General features: G+C 43.8%; 1 long non-coding RNA gene across 1 annotated transcript; it reads left to right on the top strand.

The window, feature by feature from the left end:
* Positions 1 to 26,661, top strand: LOC129629899 (uncharacterized). Its single transcript, XR_008703375.1, has 3 exons — positions 1 to 84; positions 25,759 to 25,977; positions 26,381 to 26,661. It is a non-coding gene; the product is annotated as an uncharacterized LOC129629899 (long non-coding RNA).
* Positions 26,662 to 27,912: the final 1,251 nt, after the last annotated feature.

Raw genomic sequence — 27,912 nt, 5'->3', positions numbered from 1 at the left:
GTTTAGTTGCTAAGCCGTGTCTGACTCTTTTGTGACCCGATGGACTGTAGCCCGCCAGTCTGCTCTGTCCATGGCATTCTCCAGGTGAGAACACTGGAGTGGGTAGCCATTCTCTTCTCCAGGGGATCTTCCCAGCTCAGAGATTGAACCTGTGTCTCCTGAAATGACAGGCAAATTATTTCTCACTGAGCCATGAGGGAAGCTATCAGTTCCGCCTTAACTTTGTTCATTAAAAAATAAAAAGTGGGGCAACTCTTGCTTTCCAGGCCTCAAAACTGCGTTGTGACTTTATTGGGCAAGACCTAAAGACAGTCGAATTTCCCCCAGCACGGCTGAGTATCCTTGTGCTCTTGGCTACTGGCGTTCTGCAGCAGCTGTCTGAAGGAGATGGAGAGCTCCAACAGGGATGGGCCGGAACTCCAGCTGCTGGTGAGCAAGTGTTCCCTATTTATAGCAATAGAGGGGCTGCGAAGGAATGGAATTTTTTTTCCTGTGGAGTCATTTGTGATGCAACCAACAGGAAGCGGGCTCTAATAGATGCTAAACTGGATGACATGAATGAGATCTACTACAGCGCTTCTCCAGCCTGACGATGCATCAGAATCACCCAGAGGGCTTGTTGGAACCCGGGTTTGTTGGGCACCACCCCTAGAGTCTGTGACTCAGTAGCTTCTGGGGTGGGGCTCCAGAAAGTACATTTCTAACATATTCTCTGAACGGTGCTGATGCTGGGGGTTGATGCAGCAAGTGGGGCTGCTCTTCCTTGCGGTGCCCGGGCTTCTCATTGTGGTGGCTTCTTTTGCTGAGGAGCACAGGCTCTAAGCCCAGTTGCGACACACAGGCTTTAGTTGCTCCACAGCATGCGGAAGCTTCGTGGACCAGGGATTGAACCCGTGTCCCCTGCGCTGGCAGGTGGATTCTTAACCCCTCTACCACCAGGGAAGTACCATATTTATTCTTAAGCTTAAAAGGTTTTAAGATGATGACTTTTCCTCTGAATAAATTTTTGACTACATCTCATAGATGTTAATAAGCGGTGTTCTCTGGATCATTATTTGCTAAATTATCTAACTTCTCTTTCTTACAAAGTTCCAAGGGTTTGAATAAAATGAAGCAATCATCTTTGGCTCTGCTGCTGCCAGTGTGCTCGGGGAGCCGCTGTCTTTTCCTAAACCTTTGTAGATTAAAGCCATAAAGCCGTTTTTTAATGGCATCTCTGTGACTTGTGTGATAAACAAGGTTACATTGTACTTTATTGCAATTTAAGAGGAAATGGGATTTGGAAGATGAAAATCCAAGCCTGACTCTGCCACTTCGTACTGGTAACCCAATAAATGCCCATTTTGAATTTCACTTTTGTCCACCAGTGTTGGATTGAATTACATTATCTCTCCTGTCCTTTTCAATTTATGACTCTAAGAGATTTGGAATTAGTTTCAATTAAACTGGTTGGATGATTTCTAGGCTGACTTGTTAGCAGACGCAACACGGCCAAGTGGAAAGATCTCTGGCCTTGGAAACTGGAAAAGCAGAGTTCAACCCTTGCCATGGGCAGCAAAATGCTTGTTTCCTCGCATGTTTTCTTGTGTGACACTCTCACAGGAAAGAAAATCACATGGCCCTCACAGCTTATTTCCTCCCCTTTTGTGGCAAGAAGCCAGCCTGGTCAGAGTTAGCTAAGGGAGGAAGAGTCTGATCCTGGAGGATGAGCCCGGGAGCCTCCTCACGCTAGCAAGGCTGGCTGGTGACTCAGGAAGCTCCATGACTACGAAATTACCTAGATGTTCCCGTGTGCCTTTCTCTGACTGTGTATAGAGCACTGAAGACACAGCCCTCCTCTCCTGGGATCTTTCTGTGATGTTCTTATTGCCTATGCTGAGTCCCACATACGTTTCCAGGTTATAACAGGACCTCAGAATCTCATGACCACATGTTGCTTCTAGGCTTGTAAGTTTCCCCCTGATAAATCCTATTTTTAATTTGCATCATGTATGTTATTAATGTGTGCTCCTGTCCTTTTTGTACAACCCACACTATTTGATGAGCATCATAATAAGTGCTTTACACACAGCATTTTATTTAATTCCTATGAGGAGTTTGTGAGGTATATTACCCCCATTTTACAAATGGGGGAAATCCAGTGCCCAGAAAAGTTGAGCAATTTTCTGGAAGAGGCAGAGATAGAGTTTGAATCCAAATAGTTTGTTTTTCAGGTCTGGCTTTTAACTCTAAAAGGATGCAATTCCCATCCTAGACATCACACACAATTTTCCTGCAGCTGGTGAGAAATGGTCTTATTTTTTTTTTTAAATCAGTATTAAAAAAAAAAATCAATTTATTTTAAAAATGTTTATTTTACTGTGGCACATGGGATCTTTAGTTGTGGCATATGAACTCTTAGTCCCAGTGTGTGGGATCTAGTTCCCTCACTAGGGATCAAACCTGGGCCCCCTGCACTGGAACCATGGAGTCTTAGCCATTGGACCACCAGGGAACTTCCCAGACAATTTTTAAAAATAGATTAAGATAAAGTGTAAATGATGCCTTTTCTAATTTGTCCAAAAGCACCATGTGGACAAGCAGCAACTGTGATGTAACCTGACTATGTCCTAGGAGGGAACATGGGAATGAATTTTTTTTTTTAAAGAAAGGTTCAATTCAAGATGCATTCAGCATTCCTGAAAATGCAAAGCCCAGTCTCAGAGAGAGGAGAGAGGGAGGGCAAGGCCAGAAGTGGTGTTTCAGGAAACCCAATACATTGACCTCTGTGGTCCTGAGGCCAGACATTCAGGGTCACAGCCCCTGCTTTCCTTTTGCTGCTCTGTTGATGATTTTGAAGATCTTATAGTAAAATTACTCAACGCTCTAGCGGCTATGATAGTTCCAAGGCACTGCTGCTTAAAAAACTTAATTTGTTGTCCTCCTGGTGACATGAAAGAGTGTATCTAGGAACATTCGTTTTATAAAGGCAGATGGGGGGAAACCTTCATTTTTAGGAAATTAACTTTATTATGTTTCATGAGCTAGAAATGACCCTTTGAATCCACAGCACTGCAGACCCCCGTGGTTCTGTGTAGATCCCCCACCTTCCTAACAGCATTTTGTTATAGAATATCCTTTAATTCTTTTCCATGAGGCTCAAATGTCCTACTTCCACGTGCTATTTTCAGTTTTTGTGAGCAAAATCCTCTTCTGAGACTTGCCAGCGCTCATGTTAACTCATTCCCTTCTCTTCTTCGTGGTTCAGCGCGTGACAGCTTCTCTGGGGTCCGAGCAGGGCCCAGTCTTCTAGATTCTCCCTTGACTCACCTGTCATTTGGTATAAGCAGACTCAGCAGTCTTCAAATGCCCCTTAGGGACTTCTGATAGCAAATATGTGTCTACCCTCTCAATACCCAGATATACACGTGTATGCTTCCTTTCTGGGTGATGTGCTGAAACCGTGAGGGGAATGGTCTCACTGGGCTTGTGAAGTAAAGCACAAGACTTTGCTGTTACACCTGAATGGAGGTGCACGGAGAGTCACACAGAAACACTGCACTTATCCATACAGACAGAGGTACACTACCCGGAGAGAGCAGATGGATGCATGGAGGACTTCCTGTAAGAGGTATATGTTGGGAAGGAAGAAATTTTCCTCTACTCTGCTAGGTTCTTCTGGCTGGTCTAAGAAGTAAATTGATGTGAGACAGATGAGGTGGCTCTAGTGGTGAAGAACCCACCTGCCAATGCAGGAGATGTAAGAGACTCGGGTTCGATCCCTGGGTCGGGAAGATCCCTTGGAGGAGGGTGTGGCAACCCACTCCAGGATTCTTGCCTGGAAAATCCCATGGATAGAGAAGCCTGGTGGGCTACAGTCCACAGGGTCACAAAGAACTGGACATGACTGAAGTAACTTTGCACACTTACATGAGACAGATGAACAGAAGAAAATCAAACAAAAGTTTGTTAACCTGCATACACAGGGAGAGACCCAGAAGTGAGTAACTCTCCAAAACGGCCAAAACCCTCACGTTAAAGACCATCTTCAAAGACAAAAGAGGATGTTGGGAGAAGTGGTTTGGAATGTTAAGGGGGAGGAAACAATTGACATGGAGATAGAAAAGCAAATGTTTGGTGAACAAATGTTTGCTGGGCCACTCAGAGACAGTGTGACAAGAGGAATTTAAACAAACTTTGCTAGGTTTCTTCTTGTCTACACGCCTAGTTCATTCTAGAGTTACCTGCGATGAAACGCCTTTCCTGGAACTGTCCTCTGTCTACAATCTTTAGGCAGATAGACGGAAGGTCAAAGGTTCTTCACGAGTCTTTGAGGCTTTGATTGTTTTCAGTTTGATATAATCCACATACCAAAGAGACATTTTGCGGGTGGTGAATTTGCTCCTCTACACAAGCAAGTACCTTCATAGACCCTTGATTTTAAAGGATGCCAAGAACTAGGAGATGGCACCCCACTCCAGTACTCTTGCCTGGAAAATCCCATGGACGGAGGAGCCTGGTGGGCTGCAGTCCATGGGGTTGCTGAGGGTCGGACACGACTGAACGACTTCACTTTAACTTTTCGCTTTCATGCATTGGAGAAGGAAATGGCAACCCACTTCAGTGTTCTTGCCTGGAGAATCCCAGGGATGGGGGAGCCTGGTGGGCTGCCATCTATGGGGTCGCACAGAGTTGGACACGACTGAAGTGACTTAGCAGCAGCAGGAACTAGGAGGAAGGTCACATTGGCTTAAGCTTGAGAAGACAGCTGCCTTGATGAGACTAGGTTCATTCACTTGGAGATGACTCCAAGCAGAAGAATAAGGCCCTGGAATTTCATATCAGTCTGGTTCCTAGCTTGAAATCTAGGAAAAGGAGTAATTCTAACAATGTGATTTGCTATGATTCCTAAGCACCACCAAGAAAGGAAGAATGTGATGTACACAGGAGTGTTCCTGGTAGGAAAGTGGTTTTATGTAAGTTGTATGGGTGATTTGAGTGAATGTCCCTTAAATCTGTGTGGTTTCCATTTTACTGATTCCAGGTCCTTCTATATTAGCTTTCTGATAATTAATTTGGCTCCCCAAGAGGTCTCTAACTACTGCTCAACACAGCAGAATTGTAGTAAAACCAAAGACAGTTCCCTTTGGAGTTTTTTGGGTGCTTTCTAGGGAAATACTAAATCAGATATGTCTCCCACTACAAAAATAATAAGTATATTCTGGTGCATAAATTAGTCTCTTGAGAATTGGGTTAATACAAATTCATTCAGTAGAAATCGAACTAAGAAAATGGAGTTTATCTTTAACACCAGCCAAAATAGCATTTCCTATAAGGATTTACACTAGCCCTTCAAGAAGTAATCTCATAGATTTCATTCATTCATGCACTCATTCATTCAACAAGTATTTACTTAGCACTTGATCTGTGCCAGGCCACCTTCTAGGTGATAGAGATCCATCAGAGAACAAAGTATGCAAAACCCTCATGGAGCTTATATTCTGGTGGAATTCACCCTTGGAGTCTCCTTTTATGGAGCTTCACACAACGTGTTGTTATTCATTTGTGTGATCATTTGATTTGGTTTTTTCCTCTTCTGCAAGGTCCATGAGGACTGGGTCAATTTGGCTAAGCATTGCACATCTAGGATTCACTCAGTGCTGACTCATAAAAGGGACTCGATACATATTTGTCGAATGAATAGATTAGTAACTTCTCAAGGCTTCATAGCTGGTCTCTGGGCCTCAAGCAATTGCTCCTGAACCCTCAGAACCATCAACAGGTTTGCATGTTTGGAAATTACTAATGGGCATTGCTTTCTTGATAGGACGTTACAGAGCCAGGATTCAAACTCAGTCTCTCTAACTCAAAAGTAAATGTTTTAGTCACTGTGCCAGTAGCCTCAAACTGGGAAACCCATCCTGAAGGTATTCAGAGACATTTCAAAGGGAATGTAGGTTCAGGTGAATTTAAGGGTATGACTGATTTTATTTTTCAAGGTTAGCTTAAACAATATTTCCCATCCATATTTTCTGGAACCTTGCCACACCCTCACCAGAAGGAGGAGTCTGTGTATCTTCCGTTTGAACCTGGGTGGGCTTTTATGAATATCTCAACTCACAGAGTGGGCAGAAGTGATGCTACGTGACTTCTGAGGTGAGGTCCACCTGGCGCATTCTCTCAGGTCACTTGATTTGGGACCCAGCCGCCATGCTGTGAGGAAGCCCAGACCTCATGGAGCAGCTCACATGAAGAGGAGCTGTGGGGGGCGCCCAAGACCATCCCCAGGTTTGATGATTCACTGTGAGGTCTCACAGGACTCAGCATATGCTTGTACCCCCAGCTAAGATTTATTATTATATGCAAGGGTACAATGCAAAATCACAATGGGAAAAGGTGCGTGGGGCAAAGTCAGGAGAGACAGGCACAAGCCTCTGGAGTCCTCGCCTTTGGGAGTCACACAGGATGCGCTGAATTCTTCCTGAAACTTGTGTGACCACACGTGTGACCATGCGTGTGAAATGACGTCTACCAAGAAGGGCTTATGGCCTTCTCTGGTGGCTCAGACAGTAAAGGAGCTGCCTGCGATGTGGCTAACCTGGATCCAATCCCTGGCTTGGGATGATCCTCTGGAAAAGGGAATGGCTACCCACTTCAATTTTCTTACCTGGAAAATCCCATGGACAGTGGAGCCTGGAGGGTCCATGAGGTTACAAAGAGTTGGACACGACTGAGCAGCTAAAATTTATTGTCATTGTCAAGAAGGGCTAAGAGACAAACTGCCCAAGGCTTTTATGGTGGGCTGGGCTTGTAGGCACTCCCTGCCTAGTATGTCCCAAGATTCTAGAACCTCAGAAGGAAACTGGTATTTAGCATAAAGTCCATTGCTTGTATAAACAATTTAAGCGCAGAGAGCCACTCTCACCAGTTAGGGAGGTGAGACCCTCTCCCCACATCCAAATACCCAGATACCAGTCAAGGACCAGCCTGCACAGGAAGCCCCTGGCTTCCATCCTCTGAGCTCCCAGGTGACAGCTGTGGACGACTTGACATCCATGTGAGAGGTCATCTAGGAAACACATCTCCTAGCCCTTAGCTAAGTCCCATGAAGCACAGGCGAGCTTTCCCCTCCCAGTCCCACTCAAGGTACAGATTCAAGAGCAAATTAAACGACTGTTCTCAGTTTAAGCTACAGAGTTTGGGGTATTGGTTATGCAGCAATACACAGGGAATCGTTTGCCAATTTGAATGTTCCATACGTCCTCTGTGAAAATTGATCATCCTAGTTCCTTCGCTGTTCTATCTGAAACTGTCACAACATTGTTAGTTGGCTATACCCCAATACAAAATAAAAAGTTCAATAAAAAAAAAAAAAAGAATCATCTTGAGAATCCAGCATCATGACAGACCCTTTCACCATGGCCCGTCTTCACTGCACAAATTAAGGTGTGGCGTCATCCTCCTGACTTCAGCAGGAAGTTGCTTTGTCCTAGATTAGGATTCAGAAAACTTTACCTGAAAAGGGTCAGATGGTAGATATTTCAGAAAATGTGGGCCACATACCATCTCTGAATGTTCTTCTTTGTGTGTGTGTTACAATCTTTTAAAAATGTAAAAACCATGCTTAGCTTGAGGGCTGTACAGAAACAGGATGGCAGAATTTGGCCAGCATCAGCTGGCCATCGTTTGCCAACCCCTGTCCTAGATAATTAAAAAAGCAAAACTCGGCAAACAAAACAAAACCTCCAGTGCAGCAAAGGAAGGGATAGTTTGAAATAATGGTGTCAGTACTGAAAAAAGAGAATAACTCAAATATTTGGTAATAAACCCTTTTGCAAAGCAGGTGGTTTCTAATTCTTTGCTTTCAACTGTACAAAGGAGATATAATCACATTTTTAGCTGGTAGATCATAAAAAAATAATTCTAGGTGTTAGATCACTGTGAGATTGTTGGTCCATAACTTGGAAGGCATTCAGAGAATTAAGTAAAATTGCAGTTATGTAATTTACTCCATTTTCAACATCAACAATATTCTTTGGTGCTGTGTCTATAAAAAAGAAAAATAGGAATAGAATTTATATAGAAGCCTGTATCATTCTGGAATTAAGTAATATTAATTAAAAGTACAAGAACTAATTTAAAAAATAGTCCCATCTTATTATGGTACATTTCCAATAAAATTCCATTTTTCATCTTTAACAAATATATAGGTTGTTTTGTTCAATTATATATTACTACTAACTATAATATTGTTAGTATAACAGCAAAAAACTATAATATTTAATCCAAAATAAAAATCTTAAATACTCAGAGCCTAATAATTATAGGAAATTTAAGTACATTTCAATTTCGTCTTCTAACATACATTTATGACAGATATGTGAAAAAGTGATCAATAAAATACTTTTAAGAATAAAACTTATTACATTAGCATAAAATTCAATGGAGGAAATAGGATGGAAATAAAAGCTCAAAGGGAAAAAAGAGCAATATAAAGTTTCCAGTTGTCAAGAGGAGCTTATTCTTGTATTTTTAAAAGTTGGATGATTTGCATTTAGATTCCACTGAATATATTTAAGGGAGTGATGTGACGATTTTACTTAAAATGTCAATATTTACAGTACATCAGAATAGCAGTTCTCAGAGTGTAGTTCCAGAGCCCTCACCCAGTGTAGTTCCAGAGCCCTCACCCCTGGGATCACCTGGAAACTACAGAAATGCAAATTCCCAGACCCTTCCCGAGACCCATTGAGTCAGAACCTCTTGAGGACAGGCCCTGGTATTCTGTGTTTTCACCTGCCCTCCAGGTGATTCTGATGCCTGCTCAAGTGTGAGACCCACTGTACCATCTGTTACTGCTTTTGCAGGTACTTGAAGTTATAATAGAAACTTTTAAAATGTCAATTTAAAATGTGTGAAGGGACACATGGTCTTATAAAAAATTATTTGAGGCAAACACAAGCAAAAGTGTTTGAAGACCACTGCACCATACCCTGTGGGGTTCCCTGGGGGCTCAGATGGTAAAGAATCTGCCTGCAATGCAGGAGACTAGGGTTGGACCCCTGGGTGGGGAAGATCCCCTGGAGGAGGAAATGGCAATCCAGTGCAGTATTCTTGTCTGGGAAATCCCATGGACAGAGGAGCCTGGTGGGCTACAGTCCATGGGGTCACAAAGAGTCAGACACAACTGAGTGACTGACACACACACACACACATGCACACACACACACCAGACCCTGTACCTCTTGTATGTTTAAGCTAAAGAGAGGTTTCTTCTGAAGAGGAATTACTGGGTCGGGACAAGTGTTGAGGATGGTTTCACATAGAAACAGGAAAGGATTTGGACAGGCATGAGACGGGAGAACACGGCAAAGTAAATTTATTTAAATTTATTTATTTATTTCAAGTAAATCTGGAAAGACAAGACTGCAGTGATGCCAGGACTTCATTTTGAGCAGGAGAAAGATGCGGTCAGAGATGTGCTTTTATGGAAAGAGTCTGGCAGAGATCAGGTGGGAGAGGCTGGCAGCAATGAAACCCAGGAGGGTCACCACCGTCTCTTAGCTGGAGTGGTCCTTGTCCACCCTCACTGAAAAGTACAGGTGATGCCCACTGGTGTATCAGAAGTGTATTTGGACTTTCTCCCTGGTTCCTGGCACAGAACTCCTCAATTCCTTGGGATTCCCTGAGTGACAGAGTGTCTTTTGTTTTTCATAAGAAGCCCCCTTTGCGCCCATCTGAGTTCATGCTAATGAGGCGACTTAATGTGGGGCTCCTAGGTTCCCTCAGACGGGACTGGTCACCTGAAAGACCAAGGTGTTAGAAGGCTGGAACTTTCAGCTCCACACACCAGCCCCTGGGAGGGGATGGAACACTGCAGATGAGCTGTATCAAACCTCACACATAATTGGATGAGCTTCGGATTGGTGAATGCATCCAGGTGCCAGGAAGGTGGTACTCCCGAGTCCCCGGGGACAGAAGCTCCTGTAGTCAGAACCTTTCCAGACTCACCCTACGCACCTCTTCAACTGGCTGTATCTTTTATAAATATCCCCTACAATAACTGACAAAGTAAGTGTTTTCTGAATTCTGTGAGCTGCTCTAGCAAACTACTGAACCTAGGGAGTGGGTTGTGGGAACTTCCTATTTACAGCCAGTTGGTCAGAAGCACAGGTGACAACCTAGACTTGTGATTGGTGTCTGAAATGGGGACCCTGGGACTTCAGCCCTGAGCCAGTGAAATCTGAGTGTCAGAACTGACTTAAATTTGTAGGATACCTAGTCAGTATCTGCTGAGAATCAGAGAACTGCTTGGTGGTGTTGGAAAACATTCCAGACCACCCAACCCAGGACGTTGTCCACCCAATCCAGGGAGGCTAGCAAACCCTAGGGATAGAGAGAGTCATGTTTGGAGGCAGCTATGTCCATCTGTTGCGTCGGGCTTCTTTGAAGTCTTGGCCATTCCCTAAGTCTGGAGCCCACCTCCTGAGATCAATGAGAAGCCTGCAAATGCCAGGAGTTGTTCAGGCGAAAGGAATTCACCAACTCCTGGAGCACCTTATTGTTTTCTTTGTTTCCATTTAACCAATGGCTCTCCAGGGAGAAAAGGCATTGCATCATCGAAGCACGCTCTTATTGGCTGTCCATTCCCCAAGGGGCGGGTTCTCTTTCCAGTCGCTTAGTTCTCCTAAGTATTATGTGCAGAGCAGAGTCATGTCCTGTCACTTCAGTTTCCAGATGCAATGCCTCTGATGTCATAGGTTATGGCAAGAGACTGAGAGAACACAGTGATGGTAAATTTTAGTTGACAGTGTGATGCACCTTGGAGGAGGCTGTTCTGAGCCTCCAGTTTTCCCCTTTAAGGTCACTTTCCACTTTGCGTCGCTACATTAATTCATAATGCAATATGCATGAGGGACAGGGATAAGGAAATTGTGACGCTAGCTCTTCTATTTAGTGTCTTGCAAAATGGGATGCAAATGAATTGGTTCTGTGGGAGCATTTTATCACAAAGCTTCCACCTACAATTCCTACAAGGATTGCTGTCCACGTGCAGATGAGTTTCAGGTGCCATCTCAGCTTTCATTTGCAGGTTAATAATTGAACTGATTTTTAAAAAAGTCTTATATAATTATGTTGAAGAAAAGGGAGCAATGGTCACAATTTCTTTTCTCCAGACTTGAATTTGATATTCCTTTTGGATGCGAGGAGTTAAAATGAATGTCTCAGTTTTGGGAGCAGTTAAAAAGCAACATAATTCTAAAGTGAAATTTCACTTAATCTATCCAACAGTCCCAATCAGTCTATAAAAAATGTCAAGAATAAAATTTCAAAGGGATTGGATTTAAAAATAACCACTGGGCACGTACTGTAATAAAACTTTTAATAGCTGTTTTATTTTTCATTTCTGTGCTTGTCTTTAGTGAAATTGCTTGGAGGTGAATAGAGCCAGAGTGATGGCCTCGGAGACAAAAGTCCTTTGTTTCTGAAATAACAGCAAGTAGCATCCTTTGGTGATTTAGACTGTTTCTCAGGAACTTACAGCTGCCTCTAACTAGGCTTGCCCCATCCCAGGCACATTCAGTCCCTCAGGGCTGATGAGGCTGGAGGGGCTGGAGGTTCTCCTGGTCTTTCAGATGTGTGGGTGAGGAGGCCCTGGAATGGGCCATAACTTGTAACTTTCCAAGTGAAACTGAGGCCTGAGGGCTCGTGGACAGAGCCCTTGCATGCATATGTAGCTCTTCCAGAGTTACACACCCCACGACTTCATGGTTTCAGAGATGGAGTATCAGACGGGGGAGATGCTGTTTTTTCTCCCTCTCTTACTTACCCTTGTTTTTCTGGAACATGTATCAAATTCACTGCAGTGATGTCCAAAGGAAACCTTCAATAAAAGGCTGTTTTGTGAAGGGTTTTTCTGATATCAGAGAGGGTTTGGGATGGTTTATATCTGAATATTAAGAATTAAAGCAGTCATCGTTGTCTTGTGTGCATGCTCAGTCGTGTCTGACTCTGTGACTCCATGGACTGTAGCCCATCAGGTTCCTCTGTCCATGGGATTCCCCAGGCAAGAATACTGGTGTGGGTCACCATGTCCTCCTCCAAGGGATCTTCCTGACCCAAGGATCAAACGCAGGTATCTTATGTCTCCTGCATTGGCAGGTGGGTTCTCTACCACTTGAACCATCAGAGAAGCCCCAATTAATGCAATATTGTAATTCAAATTTCAGGCTTAAGAGTTATGCTGGGTTGGGCCCCTGGATTCAACATTCATTTGCTGTGTGGCCTTTTAAATGGAAACTTTCTGAGCATCAGTTTACTTTTCTGTAAAACTGGGATACAAAATCTACATCATAAACTTGATGTGTGGATTAGATAAGATTCAATGCGTGTATACATATATAATATATATGTATTATATACATATTATATATGTTTATAATATATATATAATAAATATATATATATAATTATAATATACAAATTTATGTATACAGTGCTTAGTACAATACCCAGCACATGTAAACACTCAAAATAATTTGATTTCTTCTTACTAACTTTACTTTTATAGATCTGATCCTTTGTTCAAGAGTTCCAGATCTCTGAATTCTTTTCTCTCTGTAAGATAAACTGACAGTGTGACTCTGGTGAACTAGGGTAGAGAAAGAAGTACTTCTGGTCCCCTTGTAAGGTGTCCCTCTCTTTCCTTGGTTCTGGGAGGCTCCAGGGTGGGTCAGTTTCCCTGGTATCTCCAGCACCACCCTGAGCAAGCTGAGACTTTTCTGTCGGGTACAAGGATATGGAGGTCTGTAGAGGAGCCACGGACTGGATCCCTCTTCCAAAGGACTCTGCTGCTGCTGCTGCTGCTGCTAAGTCGCTTCAGTCGTGTCTGACTCTGTGCCACCCCATAGATGGCAGCCCACCAGGCTCCCCTGTCCCTGGGATTCTCCAGGCAAGAACACTGGAGTGGGTTGCCATTTCTTTCTCCAATGCATGAAAGTGAAAAGTGAAAGTGAAGTTGCTTAGTCGTGCCTGACTCTTAGCGACCCTATGGACTGCAGCCTACCAGGCTCCTCCGTCCATGGGATTTTCCAAGCAAGAGTACTGGAGTGGGTTGCCATTGCCTTCTCTGCCAAAGGGCTCTAACTGTTCCTGATAATTTCTGTCTTTTGCTGGAATTGGGAACAGTCTACTGTGTTTTAGAGGACAGAACATTTCCAATCCTTAAAAAAATCTTTCTGAAGAAGTCTCTTGGCACAGAGCAGAGACTCAGATGATCCTGGTGATAATGGTCTTTTCTCCCATCAGTCTGTTTACAACCACGGACTCCCCAGGGCTGAGGAGCCTCCCGGGAACGCAGGTTCCTACCAACCTTGAGGACAACTTACTGTCAAGGGCTGAAGGAGGACTATTTCCTGAACTGCCTCCCACCCAGGCAGCATGACTTCATCCCCCGCGGAGAGAAAAGGGCTTCATGCCTGAAAGGGCTTGTGACTAAGTCTTGTGACATTCTGAGGTTCAAGGACCCGTGTGTTGTCAGCCCTCTAACTGAGTGTAACCGGAAATGTTCTGACTTCACGAGAGAGAGGAGTCTTGTTGCCTGCAGAGTTTCAGAGCTGTACCAGCCCTGCGGGCACCCAGGGAGGCAACCTCCAGCTTGGAGGGGCTCTTCTGGGGTCAGGGTGGAGGTGCCCTCTCAGCCAAGCTTGCAACGATAGGGATACTATAAATACATACCCTGGGGATTCCCAAGTACACTCGAGAGGGGAATTTGGATGTCAAGCTGGTGGAGGCTGTGAGTCATGGAGATCTGGATATTAATATTGATGAAATCCCATTTGTGGTCACAGGCCAGTGAGGCCTCAGATATTTTGGCCACAGAGACACCGAAGCAATTTCCACAAGATGTACTTTTTAGGATTTAGCCCTCGATTCTCTAATTTAACCATTTATTACCATATTCATGAAAAACCCAGAATATGGCTCAAGATTGAAGCTGTGTCTTTGGGACGCCCATTTGGTGGAAAATCCAATCCATCACCTCACTCTGCTTTCCCCTGCGAATGACAAACAACTTGCTTAACTGCCTTGATTGATTTGACCAGATGTTTGGCATCATGTAGCAGGTTTCAGTCAAAATGGTGGACTGTTTCCACTTGTCTGATTGCTGTCTTGGTACCTGAGGTGACTGCACAATTTTCTAGACATAGTTTAGAACCTTTTAAAACAGTTTCTCTCAGTGATTTCCCTCACAGTTCTATTAAGGATAACAAGGCCTTTACCTCAGGAGCTGAAAGTGAGGGAAATGGTGTGATCCTAGGCAGCAATCCCTCTTGATGGTTTCTCCCACCTTGTATGGGGTTAAGATAGATGCCTTTCTTTCCCTTCTGAGTCAAATACACTAGACACTGACCCACTGAGAAGGCTTTGCTGATCAAAATAACTCAATACCTTAAAAACATACTTCACTCTAAGTCACTTCAGGGTATTCATGATTTCAATCAAGATGTCCCTGGCTTTTCAACATCATAAGAGTTACATGAAAATTGCGCCATCTTGTTATAGGGAACTGCAGAGGAAACGTCAGCTTTTACCTGAAACCCTAGGCCTGAGAATTTGCAACAATGACACAGCCAGAAGGTGGAGCTGATCGCTCCTTCACTTCAAGCAATTCTTCCATTCAGCTTCTAGGCCTTGACACTCTCCTGTTTCTCCTCCTTCCCGCCTGGCTACTCCTCTCAGCTCTCCGCTGGGTCCAGCGAAGGCTGGCACAGCTTCCCTCTCCTGTCTCCTTCCCTCCCCTGGTTATATCACTGGTCCTGTACCTTGCCATACTGCCAAACTTATTTCTCAAGCCCTGCACTGTGCCCTGAGCTCCAGTCTTGTTCACCCAGATGCCAGCTTGACATCTCTACTAAATGTCAAATAAGCCTCTCAAACCCAACATGTCCAACACTGAGGTCCTAGACTCCTCTCCCAACTCTGTTCAACCCACATCTTCACCATCTCAATGAATGGTGATTACATCCTCCCAGTTGCTTGTGTTAAAAGAACTTGGAGTCACTGCAGTGAATTGAAATGATGTCTCCCCAAAAGATATGGCGTCCTAACCCCCATTATGTGAATGTGACCTTAATTGGGGGGGAAGTTGTTGGCAGTTATAACTAAGCTTCTTTAGGTGAGATCATGCTGAATTATCTGGGCAGGTCCTAAATCCAAGGACAAGTGTCCTTATGAGAGATAAGAGATGACATAGACACAGAGGAGAAGTCCATGTGAGGATGGAGGCAGAGATTGGAGTCATGTAGCCTCAACCTAAGGAATGCCCAGATCCCCCAGAAACTGGAAAAGGCAAGAAAGAATATCCCCTAGAGCTTCTGGGGACAGGCACCCCTGACAACTCCTTTATTTCAGCCTTCTGGCCTCCAGAATTGTGACAGAATAATTTTCTGTCACTTTAAGCTGCCAAGTTTGTGGCTCTGTGTTTCAGCAGCCACAGAAAACTAATGGAGTGTTTAACCGTTCCCTTCTTTCTTTTTCTTGAGCCAAACTCCCAGTAAATCCTGTTGGCCCTTTTTCCAAAATAGGCCCAGAATCTGACCACTTCTTACCAGCTCCATTGGTATCCACCTGGTTTGCGCTCTTACATCTCTTACATGGAATATTGCAATCCCATCTTCCTGGTTCTGCCCTTGCACCACCACTCCCACCCCACCCCACGCCAAATCCTTTCAACATGAAGTCAGATCATGTTACTTCTCTAGCTCCACCTCAGAGTAAGAGCCAAAGTCTTACTAACAAGGGGCTGCCATGGCTTTCATAATCTGGGCCGGCTTCTCTGAGTCTCTAATTCACCTTAGACTACGTCTCCCTTGCTTACTCTGCTCCAGCCACCATAGCCCCTTTGCTTTTCCTCGTATGTATCGATCATGTGTCTGCCTCAGGGCCTTTGCACTGACTTTCCTTCTGCCTACAACACTCTTCTTCCAGATATCACCATGGCTAAATCCCTTGTCTTATTCAAGTCTTATATATTTCTTCAGTGAAGTCTTCTCTGACAATTCTATTTAAAATAACAACCCTAATATATGCTCCATCAACCCTCTCCATGCTCAAGCATGCGTGTGTGCTCAGTCGCTTCAGTCATGTCTGACTCTTTGAGACCCCACCAGGCTCCTCTGTCCATGGGATTCTCCAGGCAATAATACTGGAGTGTGTTGCCATGCCCTCCTCCAGGGGATCTTCCTGACCCAGGGATTAAACCCATGTCTCCTGCATTGCAGGCAAATTCTTTACTACCGAGCCACCAGGGAAGATCCTCCATACTCATATTATGATATAAATACTGTATATCTTACTTGTTTATTTTATTTGTTGTTTTTCTCCATCTGCTCGAAGGTGAGATCCCTATGGATATATTTATGTATTTTTTTACATATTTAAAAATATATATTTAACCCATTTTTCTCTAGAAAAAACAAGCTATAAAATCTCACCAACTGAAGAATCATCTTCCAAACAGTTGCATCTTCCAGAAAGCATTTGCATCATATTGCTTATTTCTGGCTCTTTGTAAGAAGTACCTTGGGGACAGTAGCGTCTCATGGGTTTATACAGATATACAGTGCTTTGAAAAAATGGGAAAGTGAGACTAGGAATATTAAAAACAAAGTCAGAGTGTGGTTGTTTACATTACCGAAGGACTCTTAATTTAGAAAGGAAACCAGCGTTGAGTGCCTGTAAATAGCAGCTCCCTCTGCAAGTAAGTGCTTGTTTATTTGACTAAATGCTCGAGGTCAGGAACACTTCAAACTCATATGTTAGCAGGTCAGCAAGATCCTTTGAAAATCATTGGAAATGATGGTAAGTTAGACCTAACATGATGGTGTAATTGGTGAGAAAAAAAGTGTATTTACTCCATCCACCCAAATCATCTTCAAATGACACTTTGGAAAATACATTCTTGACATGAAGCTAAGCGCAGTCATACTTGCATTTGCCATGTGGAACTGTCTGGCATTGCAACTCACGCAGAATCCAAATTGGAAGACTGTAGCTGTCAGCGGTTTTACAAGATCAGGGGATAAAAAGTAAGTCTGTTTACAGAGAGGCAGCCAGACCCATAACTTCTCATTTACAAGCAGCACACACACGATTGTTTTATGTGTGTGGTTTGTTAAAAAAAAAAATAGCAACTTGATTTTCAAACTCAGTAAAGGTTTAAGGGCCTTGGAAAGCACTGTAAGCCATCGTCATCATAAGCAGCCACATACACTAGAGCGTTCGTTTTCCAAATGATAATTGAATTCAACCATTTAAAACCATGGCTATTTCAAGAGAAAGTGTTGTAGTAAACGCAACCTGAAAATGTCATGTTTCATGAGGAAATCTTAATATTCAAAACTGAACACTCAAAGCGACCTCTGCAAAGGCTTTGAAAGTTATGTGGTTTATGTAACTTTTGTCGATTTCATGGTTAAATACACCTTTCCAGTTGATTTCTTTTAACAGTAAGGAGAAAATTCAATTTCTTCACGAGAAAATCCCATCCAACGGCAGGAACTAGATGTGTGTCAGTCTTGACAGAGTAACAACAAGAGACAATTTACTTCTGTCACCAGAGGGCACCAAAGCCCAAGCTGCCAGGAAAACTGCAACCCACAAGGACACAGCGGTCGGACTAGAAAACCCCTGATGTACTGGACAAGACCTTACCTAGTTATTTCAAAGGACTGCCAGTGTCTCCGATAAGGAACAACTTCCCTAGCTTGTTGTCATAGAGCAGTCTATTATTCATAAACTCTCCCAGCCAAGAAATTCTCAACATCAGCTCATTTACTCATCCATCTCATATATATTTACTGAGTCCGTACTATGTACCACACCCTGGGGAGCAGTTGTGGACAAGAAAGGCCATTTCTGCCTTCGTAAACCTGGCGGGCTACAGTCCACAGTGTCGCAAAAAGCTAGAAGGGAAGACTGCCTCTAAACCCACTCTTACAGTTCAGTGTGGTGTGGGTGATGAAGAGGGCAGAGAGGGGCCATGGGGGCAGCGAGATGCCCTCCTCACTTATCTTCGAGGTCACGAAAGTGGTCATTTCTGTAACAAATGATCACACATGGAGTGGCTGAGAACAACACAAAGTCATTCTCTTGCAGTTCGGGAAGCCAGAAGCAGAAACTCAGTTCTGGGAGGGCCATACTCCCTCTCAGAGCTCCCAGTGTCTGTCCATCCATGTTCTAGGGGCTCCAGGCATCTCGGGTTTGTGGCTGAATTTCCCCAATCTCTGTCTCTAGGGTTACATTCCTGTCTCCTCTGTGTGTCTACACTATAAGGAAACGTGATTGCATTTGGGCTTCCCAGGTGGCGCTAGTGGTAAAGAACCCGACTGCCAATGCAGGAGACATAAGAGACACAGGTTCCATCCCTGGGTTGGGAAGATCCCCTGGAGGAGGGCATGGCAACCCATTCCGGTGTTCTTGCCTGGAGAATCCCCATGGACAGAGGAGCCTGGCGGGCTACAGTCCACAGGGTCGCAAAGAATTGGACACGACTGAAGTGACTTAGCATGCACACGTGTGATTGCATTTAGGCCTGTTGTGGATCGGACTATGTGTGCCCCTCAAATCCATATTCTGAAGCCCTACTCCCAACATGACTATATTTGGAGACAGAACCTATTTGGGAATAAGGTTAAATGAGGTCATAAAGGTGAACCCGCTTCAATAGGACTGACTGGCTGCCTTAAAAGAAGGTGAGACTTTTCTAGTGGACCAGTGGTTAAGACCCTGAACTTCTACTGCCGGGGGCTCGGGTTTGATTCTTGGTTGGGGAACGAAGATTCTTTATGCTGTGCAGCATGGCCAAAAAATTAAATGACAACAACAAACAAAAAGAAGGGAAGGAGACATTGGAACCCTCTCTCCAAGGAAAGACCATGTGATGAGAGTGAGAATTCAGCCATCTGCAGGCCAGGTAGAGAGGTCTTACCAGAAACCAACCCTGCCAGCATCTTGATCTTGGACTTCTAGCCTCCAGGACTATGAGAAAATAAATTCCTGTTGTTTATGCTACCCAGTCTGGGGAATTTTGTATGGCAGCCCAGTGCTCCCCCACCCCCTGCCCTGAGCAATCCAGGAAATCTGGAGATGCCTAGCTTAATCACATCTTTTGCCATATAGGGTAATAGTTACAGGTTCCAGGAATTAGGATGGGGATAGCCTTTTTTGGATAGGGGCATTACTCAACTCATCATGGAGGGCCTCCTTCCCTCCTGAGAAAGTGACATTTAAGCTGAGACCAGAAGACTAGTTGGGGGAAAGAGAGGTGTGTTGCAGGACTGTCTGGGTGAGCTGCGGGGAGCAAGGGGGAGAGGCAGAGAAATGAGAGTCTTGGGAGCGTGTCAGAGAGTCTGTTTTATCTCATGGCCTATGAGAAATCTTATAGAAATAATGAGGAAGGGGAGGAGGTACAGGACACAATCTGATGACCATCTTAGATCAGTCAAAGCTGTTTGCAAGGATGAAGACAGGAACCAGGGGGACCAGCCAAGAGGGTTTTGCTGAACACACTAAGCAGAGGCTGGTGCCTGGACAAGAAATGGCAGTGAGGATGGAAAGACGGAGCTAGATGGATAGATTTTTAGGTTGGACAATTGGAAGACTTGACTATTAACTTGATGTGAGGAGTTGAGAGAGGGAAGCTTCAAGAATAAAGTCTGAGTTCCCGGCAGCAGCACCAGGGTAAAGAGTGGGAGCATTCCTGTGAGCAGGGGAACCTGCCAGAGTCATGAGATGGGAGGAAGAAGGGAGAGTCATGAGTCAAGTTAGGGGCATAATGAACTTGAGGGGTTCATAAGAGATAGATTCAACTGGAGGTGTCCAGGGGTTGCGCAGCCACCTGGAGCTCAGATGAAAAATCTAGACAAGATGAAAAAGGCTTGAGCATCATTAGACTTTAGATAGTAAATGACATCTTGAGAGTAAGCAAGCTCATCCAGGGGGAATTTTAAGAGTAGAAATAGAAAAGGGCTTTGACCAGAGACTTAAGGACAAGTACGGAACAAGACACGTCCTTTGTGGATGGTCTTGAAAGGAGACTGGAAAGGAGGGGAGAGAGAGAGGGAAGACAGGAGACTAGGCTGCGGTCTGAGGGGCAAATGGTGCCTGGAGGTCAAGAAAAGCAGAACCAAAGCTTAAGGGCAGAAAGCTTTCTCTGGGTCAGAAGGGGTGAAAGCTATTTTGGTGCTATGGGAGCCAGAGGTCAGCTGGAGTGGGATGAGTGGAGGGTGTGGATGCAGAAAGCAGAGGTCATTCATGGAGAGGAAAGAGACAGGTTAGAAATGCTGACTGAAGGTGAGCTTTGATTTTACTTACTTATTTTCATATTTATTTATTTATTTGACCGTGCTGGTCTTAGAAGTGGCACATGGGACCTTTGATCTTCACTGTGGCATGTGGGATCATTAGTTGTGGCATGTGGGATCTAGTTCCCCGACTAAGGATCGAACCCAGGCCCTCTGCAGTGGGAGCATGGAGTCTTAGCCACTGGACCACCAGGGAAGTCCCTGATTTTATAAGACAAGAGAAAATGAGGATATTTAAATGCGAAGGGGAAGAGTCTGCAGAAGAGACTGGGAAAGAGACTGAAAATGAAAAGAAGCTAATTTGTCCCTGAGAAGGTGGTTGAGGAGGGGTTCAGGGTCCAGGAGAACAGGAGGCCCAAGGGTGACCTGTCCACTGTAACCAGAGGGAGGGGACAGTGGAAGAAGGCGGGGGTGGTGTTTTGGTGGCACATGTTACAGGTGCTCTTTTCTGGAAGCATCTACTTTCTTCTGGAGGAAGCAGGGTGTGATGATCTGCTGGAGGTGCCGTAGAAGAGATGAGATTGCAGGTTTGCAGCAGAGTCACCTTGGAGGTCAGGAGAGCTGATTCAGGAAACAAGTGGGGCTGAGATGTCAAAGAGATGTTACCTGGACAGTAACTGAATGAGCTAGTTGGAAGGCATGCAATTGAGGAAGCTAGTATGAAATTCGGAGAAGGCAATGGCACCCCACTCCAGTACTCCTGCCCGGAAAATTCCATGGACGGAGGAGCCTGGTAGGCTGCAGTCCATGGGGTCGCTAAGAGTCAGACACGACTGAGCGACTTCACTTTCTCTTTTCACTTTCATGCATTGGAGAAGGAAATGGCAACCCACTCCAGTGTTCTTGCCTGGAGAATCCCAGGGACGGGGGAGCCTGGTGGGCTGCCGTCTATGGGGTTGCACAGAGTCGGACACGACTGAAGTGACTTAGGAGGAGGAGTATGAAATTACTGTGTTAGGTATGATTTCTGAGGAGGAATGGATCTGGTCAAGGGTGGGACCATGAAGTGAAGAGCTCTGTTCATCGTGGTGGATCTTGAGGTCACCTAAGATATTGACAGGTCTCAGAATGGAGAGAAGAGCTTAAAATCAGAGCCAGAATCTTCGCTGGAAGAGAGGAGCCCATGTGGAGCAGGGCTTTGAAGGTGAGGAGTCCTGGAGCCAGGACTTTAGAAGTAGTGGTCCTCTGGCTGATTAAGGTCTACAGACCAGTGTAAGGGTGGCTTTTCTTTTTTCCCCCAAACTGTTGTTCTTCAGTTGCTAAGTCCTGCCTGACTCTTTGTGACCCCATGGACTGCAGCAGGGGAGCGCAAAGAGTTTCAAACTGTGGTGAAAGCCAGTTAGAATGTCCTAGCAGAAAAAATTGCCAGATCAACCAACTGGTCCAGTCAATTGTGCAATGAATGAATGCAGCAGGAGAAAAAAAATCTGCAAAGCAGTTAATAGTGGTCTTAATAAAGACATTCCCTTAATACGTGTCAATGACTTCAAAGCCAAACAGTTTTTTTCATTATTCACTGGTTTGCATTATCCATTCCTGGATTCCCTTTGCTAAGTGTGTTTAATCCAGAGTTGGCTAAATCTGTACTTTAAATGCCACAGTTAAGCCTCATAATTCATTTCTGTCTTAGTGGCAATGGGACGGAGCTGACCACTAGACTCATCATAATAGCTTTTAATATCCTTATTGAAGACAGCTATTAATTTCACACACTCTTGCCTTCCTTTTTTCCAAGCTAAATCCTGTGCCTGGTGTCTCTTTCACAGTGCATATTTCTTTACCCCTTAATAATTTTATATTTAAGTCTAAAAATCCTCCTTTAAAAAATGCAACAGATTTGTTAGAACCATGTACTTTTATTAAGTGTATCCAAAGACAGGTCAGTACATGGATACTAGAGATATGATGTCTAAAAAAATTTCTACTGTTAACAATAAATTATTATTATTTTTTTGCCTATATAATTTTTGCATCCTATGGGTCAGCCAGGGTCTCTCCTCTGATCTTCAGCAGAACAAAACCTATCCTGGAGGAGTTTCTTTTTACAAACGTCTCTACTGTTAGGACTTCCCTGGTGGCTCAGTGGGTAAAGAATCTGCCTGCAATGAGGGAGTCGCAGACAGATGTGAGTTCGATCTTCTGGTCAGGAAGAACCCCTCCAGTATTCTTGCCTGGAGAATCCCATGGACAGACAATCTGGCAGACTACTCTGTCTGGGAGTCGGACTGAATCGGACATGACTGAAGTGACTTGGTCTTTCTTTCTTTTTTTTTTTTTTTCTTTTTGGCCGCTCGATTTGTGAGATTTCAGTTCCCCAAAGAGAGATTGAACCCTGGCCACAGCAGTGAAAACCCAGAATCTCAAAACCCAGAATCCTAACCAATACACCACATTTAAGCATCATAAACTCCCTAAGAGGTTAATATTTGTATTATTTCCCTTTTATGGATAAGGAAACAAGCTTAGAGTTCAGGTATATGCCTGAGGTGGCACAAATCAATAAAGAGCAAAACCCGAATTCAAAGATCAGTTTAAATCCAAAATCCTTGTGATTAATGAACTTTTGCTGCTGTGATGAGAATGCAGGATGAATGTGCATGCCTGTGGGGGTGTGTGTGTGTATTAGAAAGAGAGAAAGTGAGAGGGAGAGAGAGAGAGGTTGGTGGTGGCAAAGATGTTGGGGGAGGGGCAGGGACTGGCATAAATGGAGAGAATGCTAAGTCACTTCAGTCGTGTCCGACCCCATAGACGGCAGCCCACCAGGTTCCCCTGTCCCTGGGATTCTCCAGGCAAGAACACTGGAGTGGGCTGCCATTTCCTTCTCCAATGCATGAAAGTGAAAAGTGAACAGTGAAAGTGAAGTCGCTCAGTCATGTCCGACTCTTAGCGACCCCATGGACTGCAGCCTAACAGGCTCCTCCGTCCATGGGATTTTCCAAGCAAGAGTACTGGAGTGGGGTGCCATTGCCTTCTCTGAATGGAGAGAATAGAGTGTGGCAATAAATAAAAATATATATGTAAATAAAGAGAAACATCAGAACTAAGAAAAAAATTTAATGTGTTTTTTAATATCAAAACTCCAAAATCAGGTGTGGGAAACCTTTGTTCCTTTAAGAATATGCTTTTTCACTCTTTTACTCTACGGAAATCTGTAATAGAAACAGCCTAGAGTAAACTTTCTTCATCTGTTTTTTGTTTTTGTTTTTTTTTTTGCCACACTGCTGGCTTGCAGTCATTGCAATTCCCGTCATTGATCGAACCCAGGCCCTCGGCAGTAAAAACGCGGAGCCCTAACCACTGGACTTCCCTGGTAGCTCAGCTGGTAAAGAATCTGCTTGCAATGCAGGAGAACTTGGTTCAATTCCTGGGTCAGAAAGATCCCCTGGAGAAGGAATAGGCTACCCATTCTAGTATTCTTGAGCTTCCCTGGTGGCTCAGATGGTAAAGAATCTGCCTGCAGGAGACCTGGGTTCAATCCCTGGGTGGGGAAGATCCCCTGGAGGAGGGCATGGCAACCCACTCTGGTTTTCTTACCTGGAGAATCCCATGGACAGAGGAGCCTGGCAGGCTACAGACCATAGGGTCACGTAGAATTGGACACGATTGAAGCGACTTAGCATGCACATGCATGCAACCACTGGACCACCAGGGAATTCCCTAGAATACATTTCTTAATACTCTTCTAGTTTTCTTATCTGGGATCGTCTCTTCTTCTTGGGTGGGAGGACTGTAATCGGTAGCTCTGCCTTCTTTCAGCCTGGGAGCAGACAAGTGGCTCCAGTTTAGATGTTCTGACTCTAGTCAGATGCTCGTCTTACTTTGGGATTTGACTCAGTTGTGCCATCTCATCCCTGGGGTAGGTCCTCATCAGAATTCTCCACCACAGTGTTGCTATTTAGTCTTGGAGTTTAAATGCACTCTTGGGACTTCTTGGTTGTCCAGTGGCTAAGGCTCCATGCTCCCAATGCAGGGGGCCCAGGGTTCAATCCCTGGTCAAGGAAATAGATTCCACATGCTGCAACTAAGACCCTGCCCAGTCAAATAAATAAATAAAAATAAATATTATTTTGAAAAAAATTGCACTCTTGGTTCTGTTTCCTTGACCTATATGTTTTCCCTTTTTCCAGTATTACAGTCTTGATTGTTGTTGCTTTGGAATAAGCTTTAAAATTGAGAACTCTGACTCCTCCTACTTGGCTCTTATTTTCCAAGATTTCTTTTGTTGTTCTGGGTCCCTTGCCTTTCCGTATGAATTTTAGGACCAACTCATTCATGTATTTTTGTACAAGAAGGCAGCTATAATTTTGATAAAAAATTTTATTGAGTCTGTAGATCAGTTTGGGGATTGTTGCCACCTTAACATTATCTTCCAATCCATGAATTCAGGAAGCTTTTCCACTTACTTACGTCTTTCAGTATCTCTTTCAGTGATCCTGTGTAGTCTGCAGTGTCCATGTCTTGAAACAGAGCAGGACCCTATGGTCCTTGCCTGTACCCCATGTCCTCTGCCTGCCTTTTGTCTGTGGAAATCTTTAGTCAAAGAGTAAGTTTAATCAGAGAAGTGAGAACATGCAAAAACAAAGGAAAACAGTCAAAGAAGACCAAATAATAATAAGGTACTCACTTAGCGTAGTCAAGGAGCTTTATTCCTTTCTCAAGGGCTATAGATAATATTCTGAGTCATATCCTGTGAGTTGCTTTGCAGACACCAAAAGCCCCACCCACCAGGTGAAATTAACTACATGATGACCAGACTGTAGCCATGGCATAAGCTGCCACAGTTCTGAGAAGTAGCCTCAAAGAAATGGAAACAGACTCCGGAACTGAAAATTAACTGTACCTAAAACAACCAAGATGCTGGTCAGACCTCCAATGACCAATTTGAAGATGACTGTCAGAGCTGACTGTGCTCTTTCTTCATGTAGCTCCCTCCTTCTTCCTAAAAAAGCTCTTGCCCACTTGTTGCCAATGGGTGGGGGGGGGGGGGTCCGACTTTGGATAGATGTCCATTCTCCCCCACCAGTTGCTGGCATCTGAAATAAAGCAAACTTTCCTTTCCACCAACTTAGCCTGTTTATTGGCTTTTGTGTGGTGAGCAGTCAGACCCCAAACCTTTCAGTAAGTCTTACATTTCTTTTGTAAAATTTATTCCTCAATATTTATTCTTTTTAATGCTATTGTAAATGAAATTGCTCTCTTAATTTTACTTCTGGATTGTTCATTGTTCGTATGTAGAAATACAACTGATTTTTGTATATTGATATTGTATCCTGACATCTTACTGAATTTGTTTATTAATTCTATTATTTTTTTTTCATGGATTGATCAGGATTTACTATAAAAAGATTTTGTCATATACAAGTAGAGATAGTTTTACTTCTTCTTTTCCAACATTTATCCCATTTTCCTAAAGGAAATCAGTCCTGAATATTCACTGGAAGGACTGATGCTGAAGCTGAAACTCCAAAACTTTGGCTTTGATTCGAAGAACTGACTCACTGGAGAAGCTGCTGATGCTCGGAAAGATTGAAGGGAGGAGGAGAAGGGGACGACAGAGGATGAGACGGTTGGATGGCATCACTGACTTGATGGCCATGAGTTTGAGCAAGCTCTGGGAGATGGTGATGGGCAGGTAAGCCTGGAGTGCTGCAGCCTGTGGGGTCGCAAAGAGTCAGACATGACTGAACTGAAATGAACTGATCCCATTTTCTTGCCTACTTGCCTTGGCTAGAACCTACAGTACAAATGTTTAATAGAAGTGGTGAGAACAGACATCCTTGTCTTGTTCCTGATCTCAGAGGGAAAGCATTCAGGTTTTCACCACTAAGTATAATGCTAGCTGTGGGTTTTCCATGAAAATGAAAAGTGAAAATGTTAGTCATGTCCAGCTCTTCGTGACCCCATGGACTGTATAGACCACCAGGCTCCTCTGTTCATGGAATTCTCCAGGCAAGAATACTGGAATGGGTTGCCATTTCCTTCTCCAGGGAATCTTTCTGACCCAGGGAATCAAACCTGAGTCTCCTGTATTGCAGGTGGATTCTTTACCTTCTGAACTACCTGGGAAGCCCTCTAGAAGCTAGAAAAGACAAGGAAACAGATTATCCCCTAGGGCCTCCAGAAGGAATGGAGTCTTGCTGATACCTTGATTTTTAGGATTTCTGACTTCCAGAACTGTAAGAAAATAAATTTGTATGATTTAAGTCACTCATTTATGGTCATTTGTTACAGCAGCAACATACAGAAAATGAAATATTAGTTTCTGTCGTAACTCCTGGACTTTGCTGTTGTAGTAAAAGCTGTTGTAGATAATATATATATGAGCAGATGTGTCTGTGTTCCAATAAAACTTTATTTACAAAAACAGACAGGCTGGATTTGGTCCATGGACAATAGCTTTCTGACCGCTGGAATAGCCTCGTGTACATACCTCTATTCTATATAATCTCCAGTTTGGAGATGTAGGTTTGTCTCCATTTTTAAATTACAATGAATAATGTTCCAGTGAACATTCTTGTGGGCAGTTCATTGGGCATATCTCAGATGACACGTCCAGAACAAATCCTAGAAATGTGGTTCTTGGGTAAAAAAGTGTGTGTATTTTTCCCTAGGCTGACCTTTTGCAAAGCCACAATAATTCACATTCCCAGGGGAGCACAGCACAGTCTACCACATGCTCAGAATAGCCAGTTCTTCATAAGTAGATACACAGGGACTGGGGTAAAACACCCAGATAACAGCTCTCATTCATATTTTACACACAAATTTTAAAATACTGGAACAGGTTATTTTTCTGGTTATCCTGAGTTTCGACTGTTTAATGTGAAGTTTTAAATGTGGGCAATAGAAAAGAAAATATAAAGTCTAATACTTAAGCATGCTAATAAATGATTATAATCTTTACATTTTATTGGGCTGTGCAACTCAGTAGGTTGCTAGTTGGTAGCAATACTTGGATTTTGGCCTCTGTGTGTTGGCCCACTGAGAATGGACAGTGGCTGGCTAGATGCATGTGACTTTCTCATCAACTGTCTAAACAGAGACTTTCAAGGACAGTATTTCTGGAATGTGCTCTTGATCAATTTATTTTTAGTATAAGAAAATTTTTCCTTATATTCACCATCTTATTTCTCTTGGTCTCTGTAGGAATTTGGAACTCCTGATTTGGGGTGGTAGCATATAGGGAAAATGATTAGTTGATTCATTCCTTGCTGTTTGGAGGGATGAAAAATCAATACCTCTTTTTTTTCCAGCAAAATGCACCATGTTTCTAAGACTGTTCTTTGACTCTTGGTTTTAGCAAGGATCTTCCAATCAGGGGTTATATTCAGATTGGCCAAGAGTGTTTTTATGATTCTTAGGGAAACTTCACAGGTACAGTGTCAGTGTCCGGTATCATGGACTTACCTGGTGGTCCGGTGGCAGAGACTCGGAGCTCCCAATGCAGGGGGCCCGTATTCAATCCCTGGTCAAGAAACTAGATCCTACATGCCGCAACTAAGAGTTCACATGTCGAAATTAAAAATCCCATATGCCATAACTAAGACCTGGCACAGGCAAATAAATC

This window comes from Bubalus kerabau, chromosome 16 (genome assembly GCF_029407905.1).
Source record: "Bubalus kerabau isolate K-KA32 ecotype Philippines breed swamp buffalo chromosome 16, PCC_UOA_SB_1v2, whole genome shotgun sequence".
In the NCBI taxonomy this organism is placed as follows: domain Eukaryota; kingdom Metazoa; phylum Chordata; class Mammalia; order Artiodactyla; family Bovidae; genus Bubalus; species Bubalus kerabau.
Note: the sequence above shows the minus strand (reverse complement) of the source record. Positions and strands in the feature narration are given on the sequence as shown.